The sequence below is a fragment of the Eptatretus burgeri genome, chromosome 14 (genome assembly GCF_056783735.1).
Source record: "Eptatretus burgeri isolate ZD-2024b chromosome 14, Ebu_testis_v1, whole genome shotgun sequence".
NCBI classification, from domain to species: Eukaryota; Metazoa; Chordata; class Myxini; order Myxiniformes; family Myxinidae; genus Eptatretus; species Eptatretus burgeri.
Window position 1 is genome coordinate 31,342,776 of NC_140974.1, and position 27,683 is coordinate 31,370,458.

Below are 27,683 nucleotides of genomic sequence, written 5' to 3' on the forward strand. Positions count from 1 at the left end.
CGAGAAAGGCGGGAGGCAGGAGCACCAGCCCAGAGGGGAGAGCAGCACTCCATCAGGCTGTGGACAAAAGCTTTGTAAGTGGTCAGGAGCTCAGGTGGGCCGAGGAAGGACCTTGCACGACGGAGGATTCCCAGTCGGCGACTGGCTTTGGAGGCGAGGTTTGGAATGTGGCTTTCCCAGTAAAGGTCATGGCAGATAGTGAGACCCAGAAGCTTGAAAGAAAGGACTTCTTCCAGAGGATTGTTGAGAAAGTGGATGGGGGGGGGGTATCTAAACTGTCCTTTCAAAGAGACATAGTGAGAATGTGAGATTTGTCTGGATTGAAAGACATGTTCCACGTGTTGGACCAGTTTGTGATTTTATCCAGATCTGCAGTGAGCGAAGAAGTTGCTGCTTGCCGGTCTGAGGGATGACAGATGGTACGGCAGATGGTGGAGTCATCAGCAAAGAGATATAGAGGATTTTCCAGAGAGTCTGAGGCTTTGCTGAACTGGTCAATTTTGCGCTAGATTTCTCACCTCTGTGGTTCGTGCGATACACAGGTTTCCATAGATTCAGGCAAGAAATCTTGTACAGTCAAGAAATAGATTAGTCCGTCCTCAGTATGCGACTTGTGGTATTATGCCACCTCAGTTATTTTTGGGTGGGTTTATCAGCATCCAGAATACACCATCTTGGAGAGCGACTTATTTTCGAGCAAAGATCAAAATTTGAAGTCGAAACTCCCATTACTTTTTTTGTAAGAAGGAAAATGCCCGTTCATATCGCGCCGCGTGTATGCTCCCACATAGCCAGAATCACGCTGGCTGGGATGCAATATGGCGCCTGCCAAGCCAGTTGGTTAGACTCTCTTTATATACGGCACTGGTTTGGTGATGCTGTGTCATTTGGTGATGCTGTGTCATTTGGTGATGCTGTGTGGTTTGGTGATGCTATGTGACTTGGTGATGCTGTTTGATTTGGTGATGCTCTGTGGTTTGGTGATGCTCTGTAGCTTGTTTATTAATTTGCTGTTTGGTTTTGTGATGCTGGGTGATTTGGTGAGCTGGGTGGTTTGGTTATATGCTGGGTAATTTGGTTATATTCTGAGTGATTTGGTAATGCTGGGTGGTTTGGTTATGTGCTGGGTGATTGGTGAATTACTGTGTGGTTTGGTGATGCTGGGTGGTTTGGTGATGCTGGGTGGTTTGATGATGCTGGGTGGTTTGATGATGCTGGGTGATTTGGTGATGCTGGGTGATTTGGTGATGCTCGGCAGTTTGGTGATGATGGGTGGTTTCGGGATCCTGGGTGAATTGCGTGGTTTGGTGATATACTTTGTGGTTTGGTGATATGCTGGGTGGTTTGGTGATGCTGGGTAATTTGGTTATGCTTGTTTGTTTGGGTGGTTTGATTATATGCTGGGTGGTTTGGTGATGCTGGGCAGTTTGGTGATGCTGGGTTGTTTCGGCCTCCTGGGTAAATTGCGAGGTTTGGTGATATGCTTTGTGGTTTGGTGATATGCTGGGCGGTTTCGTTATATGATGTGTGGTTTGGTGATATGCTGGGTGGTATGGTTATATGATGGGTGGTTTTGTGAGCTGCCAGGTGGTTTGGTGATGCTGGGCGGTTTGGTAATATGCTGGGTGGTTTGGTTATATTCTGGGTGGTTTGGTTATATTCTGGGTGATTTGGTTATATTCTGGGTGGTTTGGTTATCTCCTGGGAGGTTTGGTTATATTCTGGGTGGTTTCGTTATATTCTGGGTGGTTTGGTTATATTTTGGGTGGTTTGGTTATATTCTGGGTGGTTTAGTTATATTCTGGGTGGTTTGGTTATCTGCTGGGAGGTTTGGTGATATGCTGGGTAATTTGGTGATGCTGGGCGGTTTTGTGATTCCAGGTAGTTTGGGTGTTTTGGTTATTTGTTGATGGTGGTTTGGGTATATGCTGGGTGGTTTGGTGATGCTGTGTGGCTTGGTTTTGCTTTGTGGTATTTAATTGCTTTCTGAGTAATTATGCAGGGACTCTGGGAATTCAAAAGGGATTTATTTATGAGTTTGAAACCTCCCCTCCGCCATACATCATCACGTTCGACATTTCCTATGAAATATCTTGTATTGTTCATATCTGGATATATCAACTCCTGAAGCATTTATTACCCCTCCCCTCATGGATCCGCACATGACTTCAGCCGCTATTCCTGATTTAAAATCATCACAAACATGTCACGAGTTCAGCATTTAATTGCTGAAAAGTCAATTGCTGCTTAATATTCAGGTTAATCAGATGAAAATTTATGATTTTTCAGATAAAAATTGATGATTTTAGATGTTTGACCTTGATTTGACCTTTGAGCTTTTGATCTCAAAAATAGTTGGTTTCCCAATTCAGTGATGCAATATGCAAATCTTGTTCAAATTTCGAGTCAATTGGATGAAGAATGATGATTTTAGAAATTTGACCTCAAGATGACCTTTGATCTCAAAATCAATAGGCTTCTCAGTTGAGACTACCTCTATAGCTTGTTAAAGTTTCATGATGATCCATTTAGAATTGTGACCTGTATGCGATAAACAGACAAATGGAATACCAACAAGTCGTGCAGAGCACTATACTTGCAAAATCCATAAAACAGATTTGACCTCAAAAATAATTGTTGGTTTAAGTCAATGACCAAATATGCAACTCCTCTTCAAATTTCAAGTGAATCCGATGAAAACTGACAATTTTGGAAATGTGGCTGATGTTGACCTTTTGACCCACGTGGACCTCAAAAATAATTTATTGGTTGAATTCAGTGATCTGGAATATAAATCCTCTTCAAATTTCAAGTCAATCGGATGAAAATTGAGGATTTTGGAAATCTCATCGAAGTTGTTGACCTTTGGCCTATGTTGACCTTTTGACCTCAAAACAATAGGCCTCTTCCTTATGACAAACTCTACCATGTGGTGAAGTTTCATGAAGATCGGTTTAAAATTGCGACCTGTCGGCAACAAACAGACAGACAAATAGTCAGACAAGCCGGTAGGCGGCGATGGGTCGCTGAGAATAGAAACTATAAGATATAGAGCAAAATGGATGTCATATAGCGGATAGGGAATCACCTTATAATTATGCATATCAAATCTCATCCAGTTCCATCTACTGATAACTACTCGGTATCCATTTGAATGAAAAGTACCGAAAATGCGGTTTGAAATCGGAAATCCCCAAAGTTCGAGGGGGTGCTGTGGGTGAACAAAGATCTAAATCTAAAATCCGGCTCGATTGTTTGTGCACAATGTATTCCAGACGATTAGTGTGAATTTTCATGACCATCCGACCATAACCCTAGGAGGAGTAGCATTTGGCACAAAGGCACCTCCAGCTCTCCTATGTTATCGATTTTTGCACTAATTGACCTTTGACCCCTGACATAAGCGAAATCGGTCAACATGTCCTGAGGCAAAGTTGTAGTACTCATTGAGTACCATGAACCTGCAAAGTTTCATTTGTATCGATGCACTCACCTGGTCGCAAGGGGGCCTTCAATTTTCGCCAATACCCTAATCGTTGGGGGTGCTGCAGGTAAAGTATTCCATATATCACAAAAACCGGAATATATTTGATAGAGCATCACCTGTAGATCATTCGTGCCAAATTTCATAACCCTACGTGGGATAATGGCTTTCGGATTTGATTTTGCGTGAACGGTACCGATTTTGAAGGTTTTTCAGCTGTTGCTAGGGAACCGAAGCGTCCCTAGCAACCATCACAATTTCCAAAGCACTTGCTCATGTACCTACCACCCGAGTTTGGTCAAAATCCGCCCACGTTTACTCTCAATTATGCTGTTGACAAACGAACAAACAAACAGACAGAATTACTCACAATAAGGGTCACCTATTTCGGCGACCCAACAGACAGAATAACAAAATCGACTTCGATTTTGCATGTAACAAACAACTTAAATGGCAGTTGATCCACTGTGAATGCAAGGAGAGTTGACGTTTCAGGACTTACCCTTCCATGGAACAAAGAAAGATGACATGGAAAGTGTTTGATTTGTCTTTGGACTGTTTCAGATGTTTTCAGTGCTCTTACACAACATATGATTTTCACATCATCTCACAATATATGACATGGCAAACAAAATGATTATAATTATTGTTTACATATGGCTTGCCTATCCTTTATGTGTGTAAAAGTATGTACATGATGCATGTATGTCTATGTTATAAACATGATTTGTCACACCCAGCATAATCTTCTGAGGTGCAATGGGCAGCGAGCGATTGTGTCAACGTCTCAGGATTCTGGCATTCAGATTCTCCTCCACAACAGCAGGAGTGTGCGCATACCAGCAGGAGTGTGTAATGAACAGTTGCACCAACCACTGCAGTGCACGGACTTTCAGCAACCACTCACCGCCTCCAACAGAGCTTTTTGGGGCAGTTGGCAGGATCATGAGCATTGGTTGAAGAATGTCATCCTGCAGTTCCCAACCATTTCCTACCAATGAAGGTATATTGGGAACTGCCTCCAAGGAGCTCTTCCAAACCCACGTTTGATCAATCACCCTTGTTATGTGATGATCCAAGCTGTCTGCAGCTGTCTGCAGTTTAGGGGAAGAGCTTCATTCAGTGCTTGGTTTCAACAGAACAAGGTATGCTGCACGTTGTTCATATTGTTGATTTGACATTTAGCATCATACATTTTGCACAGCAGTTCTGTGCAAGAAGCTTTGGCACCTTCAGATAGATACCTCTGCATGCTTGCCGAGAGTGCACAGTCCCTATGACACACCTGCATTTTGTTTCACCAAATTTACTGCTTTAACTTTGTCGTCATTGGAAAGTGCACTCACTAGTGCAATTACAACCAGTAAGCACCTGCAGTGCCAGGAGTGCTTTGCAGACCCCATGCCCAAGCCGTTCTGTAATTTTATGGAGCTGTATGAATCTGGTTCTGTCTGTAGCACCCGTTTTGAACCAGAGCTGAGTGGCAAGTTGTGCAGCAAAATGGATGCCCAGAATGGCTACATTGGCATCAGGAGACCAAATTATGATTTGTTCTTTATCCCCTAATGCTGTGCTGGGCATGAAGTAGAATCATTGTATCCCTTTCTTCATGACAACAGACCAGGTGTTCTAACTGAGAGGATCGATTCTTCGTAATTTGGACCACCTGCTGGTCTACTTCACAACAGCCACCTCCAAGCTCAAGAGCCTTGCCTTTACTAGTGCGTTGTTTCCCCATTAATGACCAAAGGAAGTTGGTCAGGTTGGCCTTGTTCTTTGGATGGCTGATGAATCGTTTCCAGTTCTTTGGAACGGGTATATGCAGTTCATGGATCTTGACCTGAAGGCTGTCTCCTATAAGGAAGCTAGCCTATTCAGATGCCTCGACTGAATATAAAACCTCATATCAGTCAAATATGATGTCTCCATGGTCACAGTGCAAACATTCAGAGGCCATGTGACTACCTTCAGAGTGGATGTGCTGACCTCACCAAATGTCTTTCGACAACATCTTCCCACCAATCGAACTCTGGTATAGCCAGCCATTCCATCCATAATACAGGCTGAACACCCCGAGTCTGGCAGAACACCTACAGCAACTACATCCTTCTCTTGTTCTGCCAGGAGGGTCTTTCTGATGCTCTTGTACAGTGTCCCATCTGCATGTGCAAGTGAGTATGGCACAGGTCAGGTAGGTCAGGTATGGGAGCACGTGCCAGAACAGCACGTCGCTGCGTCCACTTTCCGCCGGTACTCCAGGGGCCTCCGACTGGCCATCCCCCAGGCAGATGCCAGGCCCATCCCCATCTCCTTGAGTTGATGGTCAACCTGTTGCAACCATGAGGCACGTGGTCGACCCACTGGCCTCCTCCACTCATGAGACTCCCTCGCTGAGAGAATCTGGTGAGCAGGATCAGAGTCAGGAAAACGAGCCACATGTCCATACAGCCACAACTGACGCTCACGGACTATGCAGGTAACAAATCTCATCCGAGTCTCTCTCAGCAACCGCTCGTTGGACACAAAATCCGACCAGCGATAGCCAAGGATTCTCCGAAGAGACCTGGTACCAAAGGAATTAAGTCTCCATCTCAGATCCTTGGTCAGAGTCCAAGTCTCGCACCCATAGAGCAAGACTGGAAGGACCAAGGACCTGAAGACTCGGACTTTCGTCCTCCCGCACAGGTACCGGCAGCGCCACACCCCATGATCCAGTGAATCCATGACTCCCCAGGCCCGACCTAGACGTCTATTGACCTCTGACTCGCAGCCAGCAGAGACATGAATATCACTGCCAAGGTAAGTGAATCTCTCCACGACCTCAACATCCTCACCACAAACAGACACAGACAGGACAGCAGCATCCAAGATGTCACCGAAAGCCTGGATCTTAGTTTTGACCCAAGAAACCCGTAATCCCAGCGGCTCTGACTCCTCATTCAGCACCTCGAGGGCCCCCAAGAGGATGTCTAAAGTCTCCGCAAAGATGACTGCATCATTTGCAAAGTCAAGGTCCGAGATCTTGACATTCCCAAATGATGCACCGCAACTTGATCTCTCCGACATCCTCCCTAGAATCCAGTCCATACAAGTGCTGAAAAGTGTGGGGGCAAGTACACATCCCTGACGAACTCCAGTAACAACTGGAAATAAGTCAGAGATGGTACCACCACACTTCACAGCACTCTCAGTACCAGAGTAGAGTTCAGACATCAGATCGATCAGTTTTGGTGGCACCCCACGAAGACCAAGAATCCTCCAGAGGACATCCCGATTCACTGAATCGAACGCTTTACAGAGATCAACATAGGCTGCAAGCAGCCCCTGCCGAAACTCTCGTCTGCGTTCGGTGAGGACACGAAGTGCAAGGATACGGTCAATCGTTGACCTCTTTGGTGTAAAGCCTGACTGCTCTGGATGCTGGTGCTCAAGCAGATGGTGGCGAACCCTATCAAGAATTATCCGAGCAAAGACCTTGCCCGCCACTGAGAGCAGTGTCACCCCTCGGTAATTGTTGCAGTCTTGGCGATCACCCTTCCCTTTCCAGAGAGGGACAACAAGGCCCCTCTTCCAGTCAGTTGGGATGATGCCTGTGTTCCAGGCAGAGCACAAAACTGCATGCAATGACACGAGTGCAGCATTTCCACCAGCCTTGAGAAGTTCGGCGTGGATGCCACAGATCCCTGGAGCTTTGCCCCGTTTCAACTGGTTCACCGCAGCCCGTGTTTCCACAAGCGTAGGTGGACCACAGTTGATTCGAGGGTCAGCAACAGGGATTGTAACACCCTTGACGTCCAACTCGACAGTTGGGGGATCAGCCTGGTACAACCGCTCAAAGTAACCGGCCCAGCGGGCCTTCACTTCAGACTCCTCTGTCAAGAGCCTACTACTCTCTGCTCGAACTGTAGTGCTCCGAGGGATGGGCTTGGATGAACGTAATGCGCGAATTCCCCTGTAAGCGGGACGAGAATCACCTGTCCACAGGTGATGCTCTACCCCCTCACAGATTCCTCGCACATAGGCCTCCTTGTCCACCCTCAGTGCACGTACAGTTTTACGCCTCAGCTCCCTGAACAGCTCAGCTCTGCCATTCAGCCTGGCCCTGCGACTCTGGTCAATGGTATCCAGTGTCCCTTGAGAGACAAAATTCTTCTTTGCCCTGCGGTGAGCTCCAAGGCATCCACCGGCAACATCAAGGACGGTGGTCTTGAAGGCGCTCCACAACTCTTCAGGACCCCCAAAGCACCCAGACCCCCAAGTGTCCACTCAGCCTGTTCGCAAACTCCTCAGCTACTCTCTCATCCCTGAGCTTGGCAACATCCAGCCTCGGCTGGGATGGTACCATTCTCCAGGATTTAAGGTGCAGCTTTAGAGTTGCTACAACAAGCCTGTGGTCAGTATTGAGGAACTGAGCACTCCGGTAGACCCTGCAGTTCTGAATCATCCTCCAACGACCGTCAATGAGGACATGGTCAATCTCCTTTGCCACACCGCCAGCGTTGGAATTCCAAGTCCAGCGATGAGCTTGTGGGCGCTGAAACCATGAACCAGCCACCCTAAGTCCATAACTTCTTGCAAAGTCAAGGAACTTAGTGCTATTCTGGTTCATAGTTCCTGACCCATGGGGACCAACACACACCTCATAACCATCCCTATCAGTTCCAGTCGATGCATTGAAATCCCCCAAGACTAGAAGTGTATCTCGTCTGGGGCACTGATCAACCACAGACTCGAGTGTGGCGTAGAATGCATCCTTCACGGTGAGATCACTCGCCTCAGTCGGAGCATAAATAGAGACCAGGGAAATGACACCTAAGGAGTGACGAATCCTTCATCTCATAATACGCTCGTTGACCAGTGTTACCTCAATTATCATTGGGGTCAGCTTATTGGACACAGCTACAGCAACTCCTTGGGTATGGTAACCATCAGAGCGACCAGACCAATAGTAGGTGTAACCACCCACCATTATCTCGCCGCAATCCGGTCTCCGAACCTCGGAGAGAGCTGCAATCTATGTATGCAATCTATGTATAAGTATGGCACAGATACAATTCAATGCTTGAACACGCCCTTTAAATCAATGTCTCTTGTTTGTGCAGCTACATCAATCCTGCGAAATAGTTCCCGGTCTGCTTTGATGTATGTCACCATTTTCTTCCCCTTGGATGCAGAAGCATGGTTGAACATTCTTCCCCTTGGATGCAGAAGTCTGTGTGAAGAAGGTTGAAAAGGCTGCTTTGTTGTCATTCAGTCTTTCTGAGACATATTTTCATTGCATTCGTCGCAGTATCCTTCACCGTTAGGAGGTCCTTGGCAACACGAGCAGGAGCAACAACTCCAGTTGCAATGTTCACAAAGTTATTCTCATCACTGCAGAATGGATATATCATCTGTTCATCAGTGGTGTTCAATGTCTTCCAAACATCAGATTTATCTCGTTCTTTGCATCGTGCTCCCAATTCCTTGTGCTTGGTCCTGAGATCATCATCCTGATTGCACATTGCTTTGGTAGCAGGGTTGCTGCACTGTGTTCATGTGCTGTCAGAAACCACCGGTTGAAAGCTCCCGCTTTCAGCATAAAGCCAACAACACCGCCTTTGCTTTTGCTATCCCTGTTAACACTTTGCTCTGAGGCCATGTCATGCCACACTTGGTTGAACTTGTGGAGTGACCTCTTGATCGGATGACTCCCATCCATTAATTCCTGATGAACATATGGCACAACCTATGGAAGCATCCTCATGTCGGCGAGGTAGACGTTAGCCCATTGGGCACAGTTTATGCGGTCCAGCACAGAGAAGTGCAGTATCATCTGAGCTACTGTGGATAGATGGAGTTCCCAGAGACCATCGTGCCCTGCTGTGATGTAGTGCAACATGATGCTTATCATTTCTCGGTCGTGGTTCAAAAAAGAGCAAACGTCTGAAATTTCTCTCATCCCTGCTTAATCAACTTGCCTAGTAGTTCTAGTCTGGCTGGCATGTCCGCAGCAAGAGCAGATCGATTCAGCTTGTCGAACCGTATCAAAAGACTCATGTTGATGTGATCAACCACATCGTCTTAGTGAAGGAAGCTGTTTTCTTCATGTTTACTGCATCATTCTACCATTGCTTTCCATCTGAGATGCTGAATTGCTTCTCGCAGAAGTTTGTGGGCATGGACACAGTGTTTGTGGCTCTTCCCTTTTACCACCTGGGCCACTGTGGTGCTTCCGTAAGTGCTTGATTTGATCAGGATATCTTCAATATTACTTTCCTCGTACATCTTGACAGGAAAGTCAGGGCCATATGAAAGCCACCAAGTCTCAGACTTACATCCTTGAACTCGTAGCAGTTGCTGTGCCAGACAGTACATTCTTCCAGTCCCCGATCGCCAGTTAACTGCATCTGCTGACTGTAATTCACGGACCCGTGTTTGTGCTTGTGGGTTTGTTTATCGCGCGACTCCTCCTCTTGGCCAATTACATCCAGACTTGCTGCATAGGATCAGCATAACCCCAATTAATTTATAGGATTGTTATTTTGTTTGCCGGTGGTCTTGGGGGAATGAGTGGGGGGGAAGACGCAAATTCTCTATGTAAATGTATTTCATGTAGTGCCGCCTCCAGGTGGGGGTATTACAAGTCTCTGCCATTTACAGTGCAGTCATAATAGGTATGTTTTTACTTCCTGCATGTAACCCGGGTTATTTATTTTTAGATCCTCGTGAAGGATCTCTAAGTCTTACTCACGTTGTTGTTCTTCATCTTCTTCTTGTGGACTTTTTTTGTTTCACAGCCTACAGTTTTCATCGAAACTTCCTGAAACTTGGCGTCTATATGTAAAAATACCCTGCGCAGACAGTAACGATCTCCGATTTTGAAAATTCCTCCTCGAAAAAAAAGTTATGACGTCAAAATATCTCCGCTAATGGAAATCGCCTAAAAAATTATCTCCGAAACTAGACAAGCTTTTTGAATTATGTTTGCGGGAATCGAACAGGGCATTAGCAGAGATGAATTACCGCACATATGATGCATCACGAATCACTGTGACGTCATATCAATTTTTATGACGTCATTCCTATTTTTTGACATTTTTTCTTTCACAACCCAGAGTTTTCATCGGATCTTCGTGAAACTTGCCATGTATATGCAGAAAGCCCACGCGCAGGCAGAAACCGTCTCAGATTTTGGAAATTCTTCCGCGAAAAAATGTTGACGTCATAATATCGCCGCTAATGGAAATCGCCTATACCATTATCTCTGAAACTAGGCAAGCTGTTTGAATTTTGTTTGTGGGAATCAAGCCGGGCATGAGCACAGATAATTTATCGCAAACCTGATAAGTCACAATGACGTCATATTCGTTTTTATGACGTCATCATTAAAAGGACGAGGATCTTAGCTCATTTGAGCTTGTTCCTATACAGAGCTGTCACTTGCCTATACACCGCCCAAATAAAGGTATGTATCAGAAGAACGTGTTGCTTGCTTGGAACAAGATCGCCCGTAGGGCGGGTACTCTGCCAGTTATCTCCAACAAGTGATGTCGCCACGTGTTTGCTACATCTCAGTCTCTGAAATCCTTTAGTCGAAGGTATGACAAGCCTTTGAGCGGACTTGCAAGACCGGAAAACATGTAATTTTGTCCAATTTGTGGTGAGTCTGAAGTTTTTGTGGGCATCTTCTTATTTTGAGCAGCAGCTTGGCTGTCGGGTAGCTCTCGTTTTGTTGGGGCATGGCTGTGCCGCTGATGCTGTGCCCTGATTACCAGTGCACTGGTACTCATTTCACCAAACTCAGAAGCATGATGGGTTGAGTCAACCCCACCTGGTGTTGATTCAGCAGCTGACAGGGCTCAAACTCTGCACCCTAAAATCCCAAGCCAGCCACCCTAATCGCTAAGCCAACACCAAGCTTGTGGGCCTCTGATTGGAAACAACTATGTAAATCTCATAAACCCTTAATTCTCAAACAAACATGACCATGAGATGTGCTTTTTACAACTGTGTGGAACCAATGCACCTTTTGGCTGTGCAGCCTCCAGGTGCGCCTGGCGGTCGTGGTTCAAAATGGAAGACAGATTTTTAAAATAATAATCAAATAGGCTTGTTGGATGATAACCAGACTAAGTAAGCCCATCATATTACTATTTTACACACCAATTACACCAACTGCAGTCATTTGGTAACATTCAGTGAACTTGATGTCGAAATTGCTATCCACTCATATAATCCATTTCTCTAAAGGTGTTTAATGCCTGGTGGTAAGAGGTACGGAATTGATAAATACTCTTTTTTTAAAAATCTAATAAAAAATATTGAACACTCATCCTGCACGTTAAACTTATAAAGGATGAAACAATTGTACCATTTGAGCCACTAAAATCTATTTGGATGTTAGATATGTGTTGGACACAGTTTGTAATCAGGAAAAGTGCGGCCTAAGCCGAGTGAGGCACCACAATGGTCGGGATGGTAAACTGAGCACAAGTCGCTCATAAATGCACTTGAAAAGTGACTCCTGGGTTTAAATTGACTTAAAAATCCACACTTCACATAAAATAGTCATATCTAAACAGGTAATGTTTTATATAGTCTGGGAGCCGGGTTCCACGTCATCTGGCAACAGGGGGTTCAGAAAGGTGCGCATCTCCCTGAAAAGCACACCTTGAAGGTGACACCCAGACTTGCATTGACCCCGAGACATTCACCTTTCATATGGTATGTCTGAAGTAATGTTGTTGGGAGGAGGTTACAAATCTGAATTTTCCTGTCTTGGCTCCCAGACGAAGGGCAGGAACTTTAATTGATTCAGGTTATCAATGATATACTATAACTCCCACAAGATGTTTAACATCCATTAATGACATGCTGGGAGAGGGGTCCTCTGGTTTAATGTTCATCCGAGGGATGCATCTCCCTGTATGTGAAGCACCAGGATAACAGTTTATAGCTGGCACGAGACTCAAACCCAGGATAGACAGCTCAAAGACGAGTTTGTGCACCTCTATCCTGACAGCCCTCGTCCTGAATATCTTGATTATTCTTTTTTGTTCTTTTCTTTTTTCCTTTTTTGGCAGAGACTGGAACCGTTCATACTTTATTATACTTTACTGAACCAACCCAGCCAATCTCAGGATCAACAAAGTTGACATGAAGATTGTCTCAGCACATTCGACAGCAGGTATGCTCCACAACACCATATTGCAATTACACATCACAATGCAGTCTTCACCACACAATATTGCACAATGTTCTGGTCATAAATGGTTTTCACTTCCCTGGCTGGTTCGTAATCACCCACCAACAGCAATGAGGTTAAAGCGTGACCTGGGTTGTGAAACACACTCGTACCACCCAGTGTGCCAGTGTACAGATCACACACTGCAACCTTTCAAGATGATGCCTGTTTCTTTGGGTGACCCAACAACAGGTCTCTTTGCGTACAGTCTAACAGCATGCGCTTTGTGCCACCACAATAGCCGTTCTTGTTCATCGTTGTGTCGCTGTAACTGCCTTCGAGTTCATCTTGGTTGCTTCAAGATGACCCAGTCATGGTCATCATAGGCAGTGGTGACACAATAATGATCAGATCGAGAGGATCGAGAGGATCGTTCGCATGACTTTTGGTTCCTGCAGAGTTGTGGTCTTGCCGTTGTGTGTACTGCATGAGTGGACCTTTTTCATTTTGCATCCTGAAAGTAAAAGTTTTTCAGAACATTTTGTTCCTCTTGATGGATGCAAGGATATCATGACCATTTTAGAGAATTTACTGTTTAAAACTGCCTTTGCAGCAGTTTGGGCATGTGTCTGTGATCTCAAGTTCCTTGGGGTGTCGCTTCCCACAGGATTGACATTACACTATTCTCCCACCACCTCTTCCCTAACCTCATGTGGTACCATTAGAGATGGTGTTGCTTCAAGAAGACCAAACACCATATTACACCAATCATTAACTTCATTTTCAGTCCGACAGCAGAAACTATTCAAGTTTCACGCTTGTTTGTGTCTTGTGAGTGGTAGAAGGAGGAAGCTAGATCGCCTTTAGAAATACCCATTGCTCTGGAAGATGCACACAAGGTCTCTGAGTTTTTTCTTCCGTTGAACGAGTGGTACTGCTCACTCCCAGAATGGCTCCTGTCATTAAAATGGCCTCATTTACCATAGCAGACCTCCCACGATGCGCCTCACATCTTTGCACAGATGTTGCAGGTTCCGCAAAGTTCAAGCAGCTCATCGGGGGAGCAGCGGATCACATCGTGAATCAGGTTGACATCGGTAGCCCACCATATGGACGTGTGAGTACCAGATAAAATGGATGGATGGCTCAAAATCGATCTCCTCTGCCAAAGTTTCATCAATGCCTGCCGGACCACTGATGGCCGTCGTGAACCGAGGGCTGCTTGTGCCTCGGCCCCAGGCAGTCAAATCCCTGCGACACGTTTAAAGAAATAATAAAACAGCTGGGGCTCCTCTAAAAAAAATTGGAGAAAACGACATCCAACATCAAGGTTCTCCACCGGCCACGCAGGCCTGTGTTTCCTAGTACAGCGGACAGCGCTGTACTCAATGGAGCAGCTTGGTAGATAATGGCCAAATGTTTACATTTTAATTCCTGCAACGGTTTCCTTCTGTCATTCCGGCGGTGGTGACATCAGAACTTTCAACAAAGATGATGTGCCATAATCATAAAGCCTTTTTCCTCCTTGTGGTACTCATTGACACAGTTATCTCATTGCTGAGAAAGGATGGCAAGTCTTTAGACTTCGAGTCATAAACGAAGCAAACACTAAGCGATGGTATGAAGTTCGGATTAAAAACAGAATGAATAAAAAGTTCCATCACCTTTGCCGTGAAATGATGATTGCAGAGAACAGGTGGGTTGTTCAAAGTACCTGATTTTCAATGTAAATTGCTTCGAGCATCGATATTGCAAAAGCCAGCAGGTTGCTCAAAGCGCAAGGTTGATGGAAACGGCATCAAATGAATTTGTGCAATTTCCACATACCTGCCGCCATTGTTGCATCTTCACTCGTATTATCAACTGCACTTCTTCCAATTGCTTTGGCAGCTGCCTCATCGCGCCATTATCCAAAGACCTTCCTAAGTCGGTGTCAGGTCCGTTAAAGAGGCATCACGGTGAAACTGCAAATCTCGCCTGGCATGTCCCGAGCATCAGGCACAAAACCAGGCTTGGGCCTCAGCAGGACGCAGCGGGTCATGGCATGGCGATAGAAATCCCTGTGCGCCCCGGGGCTGTTGGCAAGCCATACCAAATATCCTCGCAGACCCAGAGGCGCCGACACCCTTTCTCTTCGCACAAGTTATGACCTCTTTGTTGCTTTTGTTTGTGTAGTATTTCCTAGACCGCTGTCGAAATTATGTGACATGTGAAACTGCACAGGAAGTATATCAAAGTATTGACCAGTAAGTGCGGGTTCAAGAATGTGAACGTTCAAGTTGGAAAGTATAATAAAAGCCATTTATTGAGCTCTATGGGTTTAAGATGCCGTCAAAGAACAATTCAAAGCCCGTGTGGGAATGTCGGGCAATGCATGTAGATGATATATCGGGAAGTAATTGTTTGATTATGTTATACATGTAATTACCCCCAGTAATTGGTTTATATTTCATCCAAACTTCAAACTAAGGCTTGGATTGAAGTCTTCATCGAACATCCTCGAGGATGGGGGGAGTTCAGAAAGTTGCAGATACGAGATACCTCTCGATAAGTCCAATAAATGCTCAGGGTTTTGTATTTTTACAAGATATAAGTAGATATTCAACAATATCTTTAACTCAAAGCATGCACTTGTGTATTGAAGAGAATACCAAACTGTTGGTAATTATTGTACTCATTCGAGGTATCTCGGTCTGGAACTTTCTAAAGTCCCTCCATCCTCGAAAATTTTGATGAAAACTTGAATCCAAGCCTGAGTTTGAAGTTTTATGAAATGTATATCAATTACTGGGGTAATTCCATGTATAACATGCCAAACAATTATTAGGGTGGTGGAGGGAAGGGCGGGGGGGGGGACAATTCTGGCTCTGGTTTGTCCATCCACGCGCTCCAAGCTGGGTTGCGGAACATGTGGACAAGGTGGCCCTCTGCTGGTGGTTTCGTGTCACATGCTTTACGCTCAACCACCGGGTGTCACCACGTTGCTTTGGCCAAAGGTGGCGATTCGGACCAGCTGACGGCTCAAAACACAAGGCAGTCATTTCATGACTTTGTTTTTTTCAATTCCTGACCATCTTCCCTCGAGTCATCACCATCCTTTGTGACGTTAGCATGATGCAATGATTTTTCAATCTTGTGTTCCCCAAACCCCTGGAGAATTCCCAATTTCCTGTTTTATATCGGTGCCTGCATTAGCAACGGGATGTTTTTGTCCAGGTGTCGTGTTTTGTGTTGCATTGAATATTATTTTATTTTTATTGCCTACTATACACCTGTCATTTCTCCTTCCTGCACTTCCTACACATTCTCTTGCCTTCACACGAACTTGTTCATTCACAAAATGTCCCAAGCTGCTGCGGTCAATACGTCAGAGGTCTTGTCTCCAGCTGCCATTTTGGCTCACAGATGTAACTGCCATTGAGATGAGCTCCTATTACCATGAATAATGTAATTTATTTTTACATTCGCATGAAAGAATTTCCACTACAATTATCTTTAGGAACATTTCTTTTGTTTGCACATTATCAAGTCGCACTTGTGGGGTTTAATCTCGTGGGCAATCGGTCAATTTGTCAATCTTTGACTCATACATGCATCAAAATAATAATAACAACAATAGGTTGTGCGCATAATATTTAATTATCACCATCATTATCCTCAAAAGTCCTGTTTATTCAGGATTCACTCATTTTCCTGGTACTCTCTCTCTCTCTCTCTCTCTCTCTCTCTCTCTCTCTCTCTCTCTCTCTCTCTCTCTCTCTCTCTCTCTCTCTCTCTCTCTGTCTCTGTCTCTGTCTCTGTCTCTGTCTCTGTCTCTGTCTCTGTCTCTGTCTCTGTCTCTGTCTCTGTCCCTCTCTCTATCTCTGTCTCTGTCCCTCTCTCTATCCCTCTCTCTATCCCTCTCTCCATCCCTCTGTCTCTATCCCTCTGTCTCTGTCCCTCTTTCTCTCACTGTCCCTCTTTCTCTCACTGTCCCTCTTTCTCTCACTGTCCCTCTTTCTCTCACTGTCCCTCTTTCTCTCACTGTCCCTCTTTCTCTCACTGTCCCTCTTTCTCTCACTGTCCCTCTTTCTCTCACTGTCCCTCTTTCTCTCACTGTCCCTCTTTCTCTCACTGTCCCTCTTTCTCTCACTTTCTCTCTTTCTCTCACTTTCTCTCACTTTCTCTCTTTCTCTCTTTCTCTCACTTTCTCTCTTTCTCTCACTTTCTCTCACTGTCTCTCTTTCTCTCACTGTCTCTCTTTCTCTCACTGTCTCTCTTTCTCTCACTGTCCCTCTTACCCCCTCGACTCTCCCTGTACTCTTTCTCCCCACCTCCATTTTATCTCCCAGATCGGATGGCTATTGGACACAAATAAAGTTGTGGACCTCCTGTTTGAAGAGATTCTGGACTAAACAGGTAAATCCTCGATGATGGACAGTTCCCAGCTGAGGACCCAGACAGTCACTGATTCAGGCACTCGATAAGCTCAGATATCTCTCTCCCTCTCTCCCTCTCTCCCTCTCTCCCTCTCTCCCTCCCTCCCTCCCTCTCTCTCCCTCTCTCCCTCTCTCTCCCTCTCTCTCCCTCTCTCTTCCACTCTCTTCCACTCTCTTCCACTCTCTTCCACTCTCTTCCACTCTCTCCCACTCTCTCCCACTCTCTCCCACTCTCTCCCACTCTCTCCCACTCTCTCCCACTCTCTCCCACTCTCTCTCCCTCTCTCTGTCCAAACTGAGCTTATGCAGTGCAGTTTGCCATTGCCTTCACAGAAGAGGTATCCGGTGGTTGGTATTGAGGTATTGAAGCAATGCGGGGGGGGGGGGGGGTAGTGAAGACAGGGCGGTCCAGGGTAAAGGGCCTCCAGAAAGCAGGGTTTTCACAGCTGTGGATACGCAGGGGTTCCTCTTTGAAGCTCCTTCCCCTCCGTTGAGACCCTGGCCCCCGCCTTTTTGGCCGCTGTGTGCGGCTCCTGGGGCTGCTGAAGAGACTTCAAAGACCGGTCCAGGCCTCAGATGGAGGAAAATAAAGAAAACTGCAAGCAGAACCCTGGGGGGGGGGGCGTGCAGACAGTAGATTATGCATGCGTGTGCACAATCGAAGGCAAAGAGGATTTATAATCTATAATCGGCTGCATGCAGCTGCCAGGGCAGTGAATGGATGGTGGAGTAGCAAAGCAGTCTTTTAGGTATAATAAGTGATAATTTTATGGCTCCGTCCAGGGTGTTTCATAAGTCGCGTTTTTGAATGATGGGAAATCCTGTGATCGAAGCTGAATTTGACTCTGGAGGTGCAGTTCATCAAACAAAAAACAAAATCTTTATTTTGTTCATATTACCGACCGATTGTCATCGTCTTGATGAACAAGCAACTGGCGAATCCTCCCACCAATCATCAACACGATAGATCTTCGGTATGCAGGATTGGACGATGGTGAGGCCTCGTGGAGGAAATTTTAATTGTCTCCCTCCTTGCATACATCCGAAATATATGGACCCTATTCTAATCCGTGCGATCACATCTCATAGGGTTAGAATCATGATCTCACATTGTACTATTTCCTGTTTCACAAAAATTGTTTTTACATTCGGTTCTTGATTGAAGTCTCCTTCTCAGATTCCCTCCTATTGCCTTTCCTCTGTACCAATACCTGGCTCGGCTTGTTGGCCATTGATGGTGGCCGCACTCACTCACTGAGTCATGAGACTTGGAGACAATATGTTATGAAAGTCAAAAGATTTAATGCAATATTTGGCTGTCGATCAAATATTTTGTTTGTTGGTTTGACTCCCCCATAAAGCTCCATTTGGCTTCGAGTTGGATCAACAAGACACTCAAACGACCCAGAAAATTTAGAACTTGGCCAGTGTTTGTAATACTCTGGAATATTCTAAACTGCATCGGATGGCAACTTTATTTGGATCCCACTCCCTCGTAAATGAAACCCAGAAACATAATGCTCAGAATAGAGAACACAACTCACTGGACTATATTCTGGCACCACCCGGAAGATTGGACCGGTCACCCACCGGTGGATTTGACCACTCGGAGGACAGCCGTTCCGTCAATTCCACAAGAAAGGCAAATGTCCCCTCGGGATATTTTCTACCTTTGCTTCACAAGTGCCGAGAGAAGTTTCGACCGAAAAGGTAATAACGGTCAAGGAATGTCGATATCACCATCTAACCTGTCCCAAAGATGTTTGTATTTGGAAACATGGTGGTGAGGTCAGATGGGGAAGCTCATGTCCTGTTCCTCATTCCAGTTTACTCAAGTGTCAAACCATAAATTCTGTTTCACATCAAGATGGACGAGTACTGCTCTCCCAGCTTCTTGCATGATGCCAGAGCTATGGTCATTTCCATGATCCATTGGGATACCTGCAAGGTCTGAGGGTCTGTCCATTCATTCCCAGGTGTGAAAATACAGATTGTACATCTGTGTCGAATCTCCAGCGTCATCTTCACACCCATGTCCACTGTGTCTACAAACTCATGTTGGGGAAGAGGAATTTCTTCGAGTGATTACATATTCAAAAGATTACAATTTTCCCCTTGGTCTCCTGCTCAAGTTCACAAAATGCAGGTGACCACGTTGTGCCCCGAAGAGTTTGGTTTCTGTTAGCAAGTCCAGACAACGATATATATATATATATATATATATATATATATATATATATATATATATATATATATATATATATATATATATATATATATATATATATATATATATATATATATATATATATATATATATATATATATATATATATATCTTCTTCTTCTTTTTCTTTCGGCTGCTCCCGTTAGGGGTCGCCACAGCGGATCATCTGTTTGATCCGCATAGTGATTTGGCACATGTTTTACACCGGATGCCCTTCCTGACGCAACCCTGGTCGCCTCTTACGACACAGGGACATATATATATATATATATATATATATATATATATATATATATATATATATATATATATATATATATATATATATATATATATATATATATATATATATATATATATATATATATATATATGTGTGTGTTTGCCATAAAGCAGTTTGTTCATGAAACCATCCAATGGGATAATCATTTTGTACCGGTCGGTCGAATCAACACGCTGTGTGTTTGCTGCAGCATCTCTAAACTCACATCAGGAAGGACAGTTGCTGCTTATCCGCAACTGTGTGGTGTGTGTTGCCATCTGAATGGATCACACTTGAACTTTGCATGGTGCTCTGGATAGATAACGCGCTTTGACGCTTTTTCTTTACAAAAGCTCTGCTCATGGAAGAGCGGGGACAAGTGGTAAAAAGGCAATGTACTGGCAGTGGGGTCACAGTTGGACACAACAAGGAAGGAGATGAAGGAACAAGAAAACGGGAGAGAAAGGAGAGGAAACAGAGTAACCTGCAAGTAAGAAGGTTGTGTTGGGAGTCAATGGGGAGAGAAAAGGTCGTGGATAGGGATGTGGTTGGGGGGGGGGGTGGGGATAGAAGATAGTGGTACACTGCTTCACGTAAATTCTGGAGGGAAGAATGGGATTGAACCTCCTCCAGGAAGAAGTTCAACGACTGGATAAAAGAAAAGTTAAGGAGTTGAGGTGTGTGGTAAACCTGGAATTTTGGAGACCAGCAAGTTACCCATGCCCACACGGGATTCTAAACTGCTTGAGATTGGGGTGGTAAAAATGCAAATGGCGTCTTCTGTCATCGAGCTGGCAAGCTGTGAGCAATGATTCCAATTTGTTGCCACATCTGATGCAATTTAAATGCTCTAATGGTGGAGAAGTGCTCTATTTGAAACTGTTTGTTCAATATATATATATATATATATATATATATATATATATATATATATATATATATATATATATATATATATAATTACCAACTATATATATATATATATATATATATATATATATATATATATATTATTACCAACGACCGCCACCGGTACCGGTGGTCAGCAGGGTACCAGTGGAAATTGTGCTACTGCTGGGCGAAGGAGGAGAAGGAGACGGGGAAGGCGAGTCCGGAGGCAGTGGGAGAGGGGGAAGGGTAGAAGTGTGGAGGTGAGAGTTGGAACTCTGAATGTTGGGACGATGACTGGCAAAGGGCGAGAGTTGGCTGATATGATGGAGAGAAGAAAGGTGGACATACTGTGTGTACAAGAGACCAAGTGGATGGGGAGTAAGGTGAGGAGCATTGGAGGTGGTTTCAAACTGTTCTACCATGGTGTGGATGGGAGGAGAAATGGTGTCGGGATAATCCTGAAGGAAGATCATGTCAAGAGGGTATTGGAGGTGAGGAGGGTGTCTGACCGAGTGATGAGTGTGAAGTTGGAAATTGAAGGGGTGATGATGAATGTCATCAGTGCATATGCCCCACATATGGGGTGTGAGATGGAATATAAAGAAGATTTCTGGAGTGAGTTAGATGAAGTGGTGGAGAGTGTATCCAAGGATGAAAGAGTGGTGATTGGAGTAGATTTCAATGGACATGTTGGGGAAGGGAATAAAGAGGATGAGGAGGTGATGGGGAGGTACGGTCTCAACAAGAGAAATGTGGAAGGGCAAATGGTGGTCGAGTTTGCAAAAAGAATGGAAATGGCAGTGGTAAACACGTATTTCAAGAAGAAGGAGGAACACAGGGTGACATACAAGAGTGGAGGAAAGTGCACACAGGTGGATTACATCTTAAGTAGGAGATGCAACCTGAAAGAGATTAGTGACTGTAAGGTTGTGGCAGGGGAGAGTGTAGCTCGACAGCATCGATTGGTGGTCTGTAGGATGACTTTAGAGGTGAGGTTGAGGAAGAGAGTGAGGGCTGAACCAAGGACCAGATGGTGGAAGCTGAAGGAGGAAGACTGTTGCGTGAAATTTAGGGAGGAGGTGAGACAGGCGTTGGATGGTGGTAAAGATGGGTGGGATGATTGGGCAACGACAGCAGAAGTTGTGAGGGAGATAGCTAGGAAGGTACTTGGTGTGACATCTGGACAGAGGAAGGAAGATAAGGAGACTTGGTGGTGGAATGAGGAAGTACAGGAAAGTATAAGGAAGAAGGGGTTGGCGAAAAAGAAGTGGGATAGTCAGAGAGATGAAGAAAGTTGGCAGGAGTACAAGGAGTGGCGTCGAAAAGCAAAAAGAGAGGTGGCAAAGGCCAAGGAAAAGGCATATGACGAGCTGTATGAGAAGTTGGATACAAAAGAAGGGGAAAAGGATTTATACCGATTGGCAAGACAGAGGGACCGAGCTGGGAAGGATGTGCTGCAGGTTAGGGTGATAAAGGACGCAAATGGGAATGTGCTGACGAGCGAGGAGAGTGTGTTGAGAAGGTGGATGGAGTACTTTGAGGAGCTGATGAATGAAGAAAATGAGAGAGAGAGAAGGTTGGAAGAGGTGGAGATAGTGAATCTGGTTGTGGGGTGGATCAGTAAGGATGAAGTGAGGACTGCTATGAAGAAGATGAAAAGTGGAAAGGCGGTTGGCCCAGATGGTATACCAGTGGAGGCATGGAAGTGCTTAGGAGAGATGGCAGTGGGGTTGTTAACCAGATTGTTTAATAAAGTCTTGGAAAGTGAGAGGATGCCGGAGGAGTGGAGATTAAGTGTGCTGGTTCCGATTTTCAAGAATAAGGGTGATGTGCAGAGCTGTGGAAATTACAGAGGGATAAAGTTGTTAAGCCACACCATGAAGTTGTGGGAAAGAGTAGTGGAAGCTCGGTTGAGAGGAGAGGTGATGATCTGTGAGCAGCAATATGGGTTTATGCCAGGAAAGAGCACCACTGATGCGATGTTTGCTTTGAGAATGTTGATGGAGAAGTATAGGGAAGGCCAGAAAGAGTTACATTGTGTGTTTGTGGATTTAGAGAAAGCTTATGATAGGGTGCCAAGAGAGGAGTTGTGGTATTGTATGAGGAAGTCGGGAGTGTTGGAGAAGTATGTGAGGATCGTGCAGGATATGTACGAGGACAGTGTGACAGCGGTGAGGTGTGCGGTAGGAATGACGGACCGGTTTAAGGTTAAAGTGGGATTGCACCAAGGATCGACTCTGAGCCCTTTCCTGTTTGCAATGGTGATGGACAGGTTGACGGACGAGATCAGACTGGAGTCTCCATGGACCATGATGTTCGCGGATGACATCATGATCTGTAGGGAGAGTAGGGAGCAGGCTGAATCGAACCTTGAGAGGTGGAGGTACGCACTGGAGAGAAGAGGAATGTTAGTCAGTAGGAGTAAGACGGAGTACATGTGCGTAAATGAGAGGGAGGGTGGTGGTATGGTGCAGTTGCAAGGAGTTGAGGTGGGGAAGGTGGATTGGTTTAAATACTTGGGATCAACTGTCCAAAGTAACGGAGAGTGTGGGAGAGAAGTGAAAAAGAGAGTGCAGGCAGGATGGAGTGGGTGGAGAAGAGTTGCAGGAGTGATTTGTGACAGAAGGGTAGCTGCAAGAGTGAAGGGGAAAGTATACAAGACGGTAGTGAGACCAGCAATGTTGTATGGTTTGGAGGTGGTGGCGCTAACAAAAAGACAGGAAGCAGAGCTGGAGGTGGCAGAGTTAAAGATGCTGCGATTCTCGTTGGGAGTGACGAGGATGGATAGGATAAGAAATGAGTGTATTAGAGGGACAGCGCAGGTAGGACGGTTTGGAAACAAAGTGAGAGAGGCGAGATTGAGATGGTTTGGACATGTGCACAGGAGGGAAACGGAGTATATCGGGAGAAGGATGTTGAAGATGGAGCCGCCAGGCAGGAGGAGAAGAGGAAGGCCAAAGAAGAGGTTCATGGATGCGGTGAGGGCGGACATGCGGGTGGTTGGAGTGTCAATGGAAGATGTGGAGGATAGAGCGAAATGGAGACAGTTGGTCCGCTGTGGCGACCCCTAACGGGAGCAAGCTGAAAGAGGAAGAAGAGATATATATATATATATATATATATATATATATATATATATATATATATATATATATATATATATACATATATACATATATATATATAGGGAGCAAGCTGAAACCCTAACGGGAGCAAGCTGAAAGAGGAAGAAGAAGATATATATATATATATATATATATATATATATATATATATATATATATATATATATATATATATATATATATATATATATATATATATATATATATATATATCGGGAGCAAGCTGAAAGAGGAAGAAGAAGATATATATATATATATATATATATTTCTTCTTCTTCTTCTTTCGGCTGCTCCCGTTAGGGGTCACCACAGCGGATCATCCGTATGATCCGCATTGTGATTTGGCACATGTTTTACGCCGGATGCCCTTCCTGACGCAACCCTGGTCGCCTCTTACGACAGGGATATGGTACACCTATTTTAACCGGGGTATACACCGGCCCAGTACACTGGTACTCACTTTGCCGACCTCGGAAGGATGACAGGCTGAGTCAACCCCCTGGTGTATTAATTCAGTGGCCCAACGGAACTTGAACTCAGGACCTTTTGGATCCCAAACCGCTGCCCGAACCACTGCGCCAACACCAGGATATATTTTAATATATATATATATATATATATATATATATATATATATATATATATATATATATATATATATATATATATATATATATATATATATATATATATATATATATATATATATACAATTTGGATACCTACTGTCCATAATATATGTTTGTATTAGTTGGTGTCAAAGCCAGTGATCAATTGGAAATTGATTGTAGGATTAACCAGGAAGGGGTTACTGGAAGAAACATTCTACTCTTACAGGTATTTTAAAGTTCAACTCTCTATTGATGAAGGGCTAAATTACTTACATATACTCGGCGTTTTGTCCAGGTAGCATTTGTACTTTTACATGGGGTGTTCAAAACGTTCTCGGGATGAGATATTCCCAACAAACCAAGAAACCCAAGCTTTTAAATTTGTAAACACTGTACATATAATTCAATTGAAAAATGAACAAGCAAACATACATAATAAGTATATGTGGGAAAACTATATATGCCCAGAGCAGGAATCAAACTCAGGTCCTCTGGTGAACTGTAACCCTGCCATCTGAGCCACCTGGGCAACCCACCAGCTGAGAGAGGGTCTCATGAGCAGTAGGTCACTGCTTCTCATCGTTGGCAGTGAGTGTCCCAGAAGTAGTGGTGGAAAGACAGTGGCGTTTCTATATGTGGGAGAATTGCGTGCTCATCCAGTGAGTTGCCCAGATAGCTCGGATGGCAGAGCACTGGTACGGTTCACCAGAGGACCTGGGATTCCCAGTCTGGGTGCCTCGTTTTCCCACATATACAAATTATGTATATACAATTGATCAGAAAATTATTTCCGAATTGCTTTCGAAGGTTGCGAGTATCTTGTTCTAAGAACATTTTTCACGTCCCTCATAGCAAATGCTGAGATGGAATCAAAGGAAATACTCTTCAAGTTACTCAGGTGTATTAAACCCGCGAGGCTTGTCCCGCAACATGCCCTGAGAATCCGACATGGACAGTGAATGGTGAATAAAAAATAGGGGCAATACCCCAGGGTGCTCACTTGGTCGATAAGGATATAATACTGAAAAAAGTCAACGTGGGACGGAATCAGCAAAATGTACCAATGTTATAGCAAATAAATGTTTTGTAAGGCAACCCCCCCCCCTCCCCACCAACCCCCTCTTGTAAATCCCCTTCGACCCCGATTTTTTTTTTTATGTCGTGAACAAACTTTGGTACATCACGGGTGATGAAGGTTGTGGTCAAGTTTCATGAAATTGTGTGTGTCGTTTCGGAGAAAAAGCAAATGCATCTTTTGGAGGGCAACCCCCCTTACACACCTGAGACTGCGATGTTTTTTTTAAATGTCGTGAACAAGCTTTGGTTTATGACTGGTGATGCAGGTTGTGGAAAAGTTTCATCAAAGCCACATGCGTCGATTCAGAGAGGAAATCGCAAATATTTGTGGACAGAGTGACGGACTGACAGATGATGCGCCATCCCATAAGCTCTCCGAACCTCGTTCCAGGTGAGCTAAAAACAAACGGTTTACGGTTTACTAGCGGGTGGTGATAACTAGTCTTACATAAACAACCATTGGCAGGTTATGATAAAAATTTCTGCTCCAAATTAAACTTTGTGTAATAATGGACGTTGTCGATGAGAATCGCTCGAGTGAAGCATCTGATGTTTTTCCTTGCACAACATTCCCAAATGCTTTTTGCATCAAGGAGCACAAATCGTAACATGACAAGCATGACAACAAGGCAATCTTGTCACCTTTCTTCATCATTTATATGTGTCAGAGAGAAACTGATGAACATGAGTGAAACACCAAGCACATCGCTTGTAAAAGGTGAGTAAAGGGGTGGAGAGAAGCTAACACATGAGGTGTGTGGGTATAGGAAAGGTGAGTAACGGGATGGAGGGGAGCTAACACACGAGGTGAGTGGGTATCGTAGAGGTGAGTGAAGGGGTGGAGGGGAGCGAACACACAAGGTGTGTGGGTATAGTGGAGGTGAGTAAATGGGTGGAGGGGAGCTAACACACAAGGTGTGTCGGTATGCAGTGTAAAGGGGTGGAGGGGAGTGAACACACAAGGTGTGTGTGGGTATGTAGTACAGGTGAGTAACGGGGCAGAGGGGAGCTAACACATGAGGTGTGTGGGTAACAGTGAGTCATGGGGTGGAGGGTAGCTTACACATGAGGTGTGTGGGTATAGTATCGTTGAGTAAAGTTATGGAAGGGAACTAACACATTCGGTGTGAAGGTATAGTGGGGGTGAGTAAAGGGGTGGAGGTTGCTAACACTTGAGGTTTGTGGGTATAGTATCGGTGAATAGAGGGGTGGACGGTAGCTAACACTTGAGGTGTGTGGGTATAGTATTGGTGAGTAAAGGTGGTGGAGGGAAGTTAACACACGAGGTGTGTGGGTATAGTAGTGTGAGTAAAGGGGTGTAGTGGAGCTAACACACAAGGTGTGTCGGTATAGTGGAGGGGAGTAAAGGATTGGAGGGGAACTAACACATGATGTGTGTGGGTATGTAGTAGAAATGAGTAATGGGGTGAAGGGAAGTTAACACACTAGGTGTGTGGGTATAGTAGTGTGAGTAAAGGGGTGTAGGGAAGCTAACACACAAGGTGTGTAGGTACAGTGGAGGGGAGTAAAGGATTGGAGGGGAGCGAACACATGAAGTGTGTGGGTATCAGGCAGTGAAGGGATTGAGGGGAGCTAACACAAAAGGTGTGGGTATAGTATGGGTGAGTAAAGGGCTGGAGTGGAGCTAACACACGAGATGTACGTTGGTTTCATATCGGTGAGTAAAAGGATGGAGGGGAGCTAACACACGAGGTGTGTGGGTATGTAGTACAAGTGAGTAAGGGAATGGAGGGGAGCTAACACACATGAGGTGTGTGGGGATAGTTTGGGTTAGTAAACAGATGGAAGGGAGCTATCACACGAGGGTTGTGGGCATCGATGAGTAAAGGGGTGGAGGGGAGCTATCACACGAGGGTTGTGGGCATCGATGAGTAAAGGGGTGGAGGGGAGCTATCACACGAGGGTTGTGGGCATCGATGAGTAAAAGGGGTGGAGGGGAGCTAACACACGAGGTGTGTGGTTGTTTTCATGAGCAAACTTTTGATTAACTCAGATTCAGGAAAAGTGTAGAACTCGACAGCACGTATTTACCTCTCAACAGCACGTATGGACGAATTTGAATGAAATTTGTTGGACAGGTTGGGTACGTGACAAGTACGAATTGATTAGATTTTGGTGAAGATACAAATCTGGATCCGGACACTAGAATTTTTAAAGTCATTATTCAGATAGGGCCAAAAACGATATATAGCACGATATCTCAAAAAATCTTGGATGTATTCGGACAAAACTTGGTGGATGAGGTTTTTTTTATGTGACAAGAGTAAGCCAATTAGATCTTGGTTCAAGTCCAGATCCAGAGCCTATCAGTGGGATACAAAACATAACATGTTCTGTCTGGCAGATGCATGGATTCCACCCAATCCGTTCTCATTTTATTTTCGTGGAACTCGTCAAAGAG

At 44.8% G+C, this 27,683-nt stretch overlaps 1 long non-coding RNA gene across 1 annotated transcript in view; it reads left to right on the forward strand.

The window, feature by feature from the left end:
• LOC147012895 (uncharacterized) overlaps positions 1-17,159 on the forward strand; it is a 53,416-nt gene extending 36,257 nt beyond the window's left edge. Inside the window, exons 3-4 of the long non-coding RNA XR_015051106.1 lie at positions 12,550-12,653; positions 16,982-17,159. This is a non-coding gene — a long non-coding RNA (uncharacterized LOC147012895). The remainder of the gene's footprint in view (positions 1-12,549; positions 12,654-16,981) is intronic.
• Positions 17,160-27,683: the final 10,524 nt, after the last annotated feature.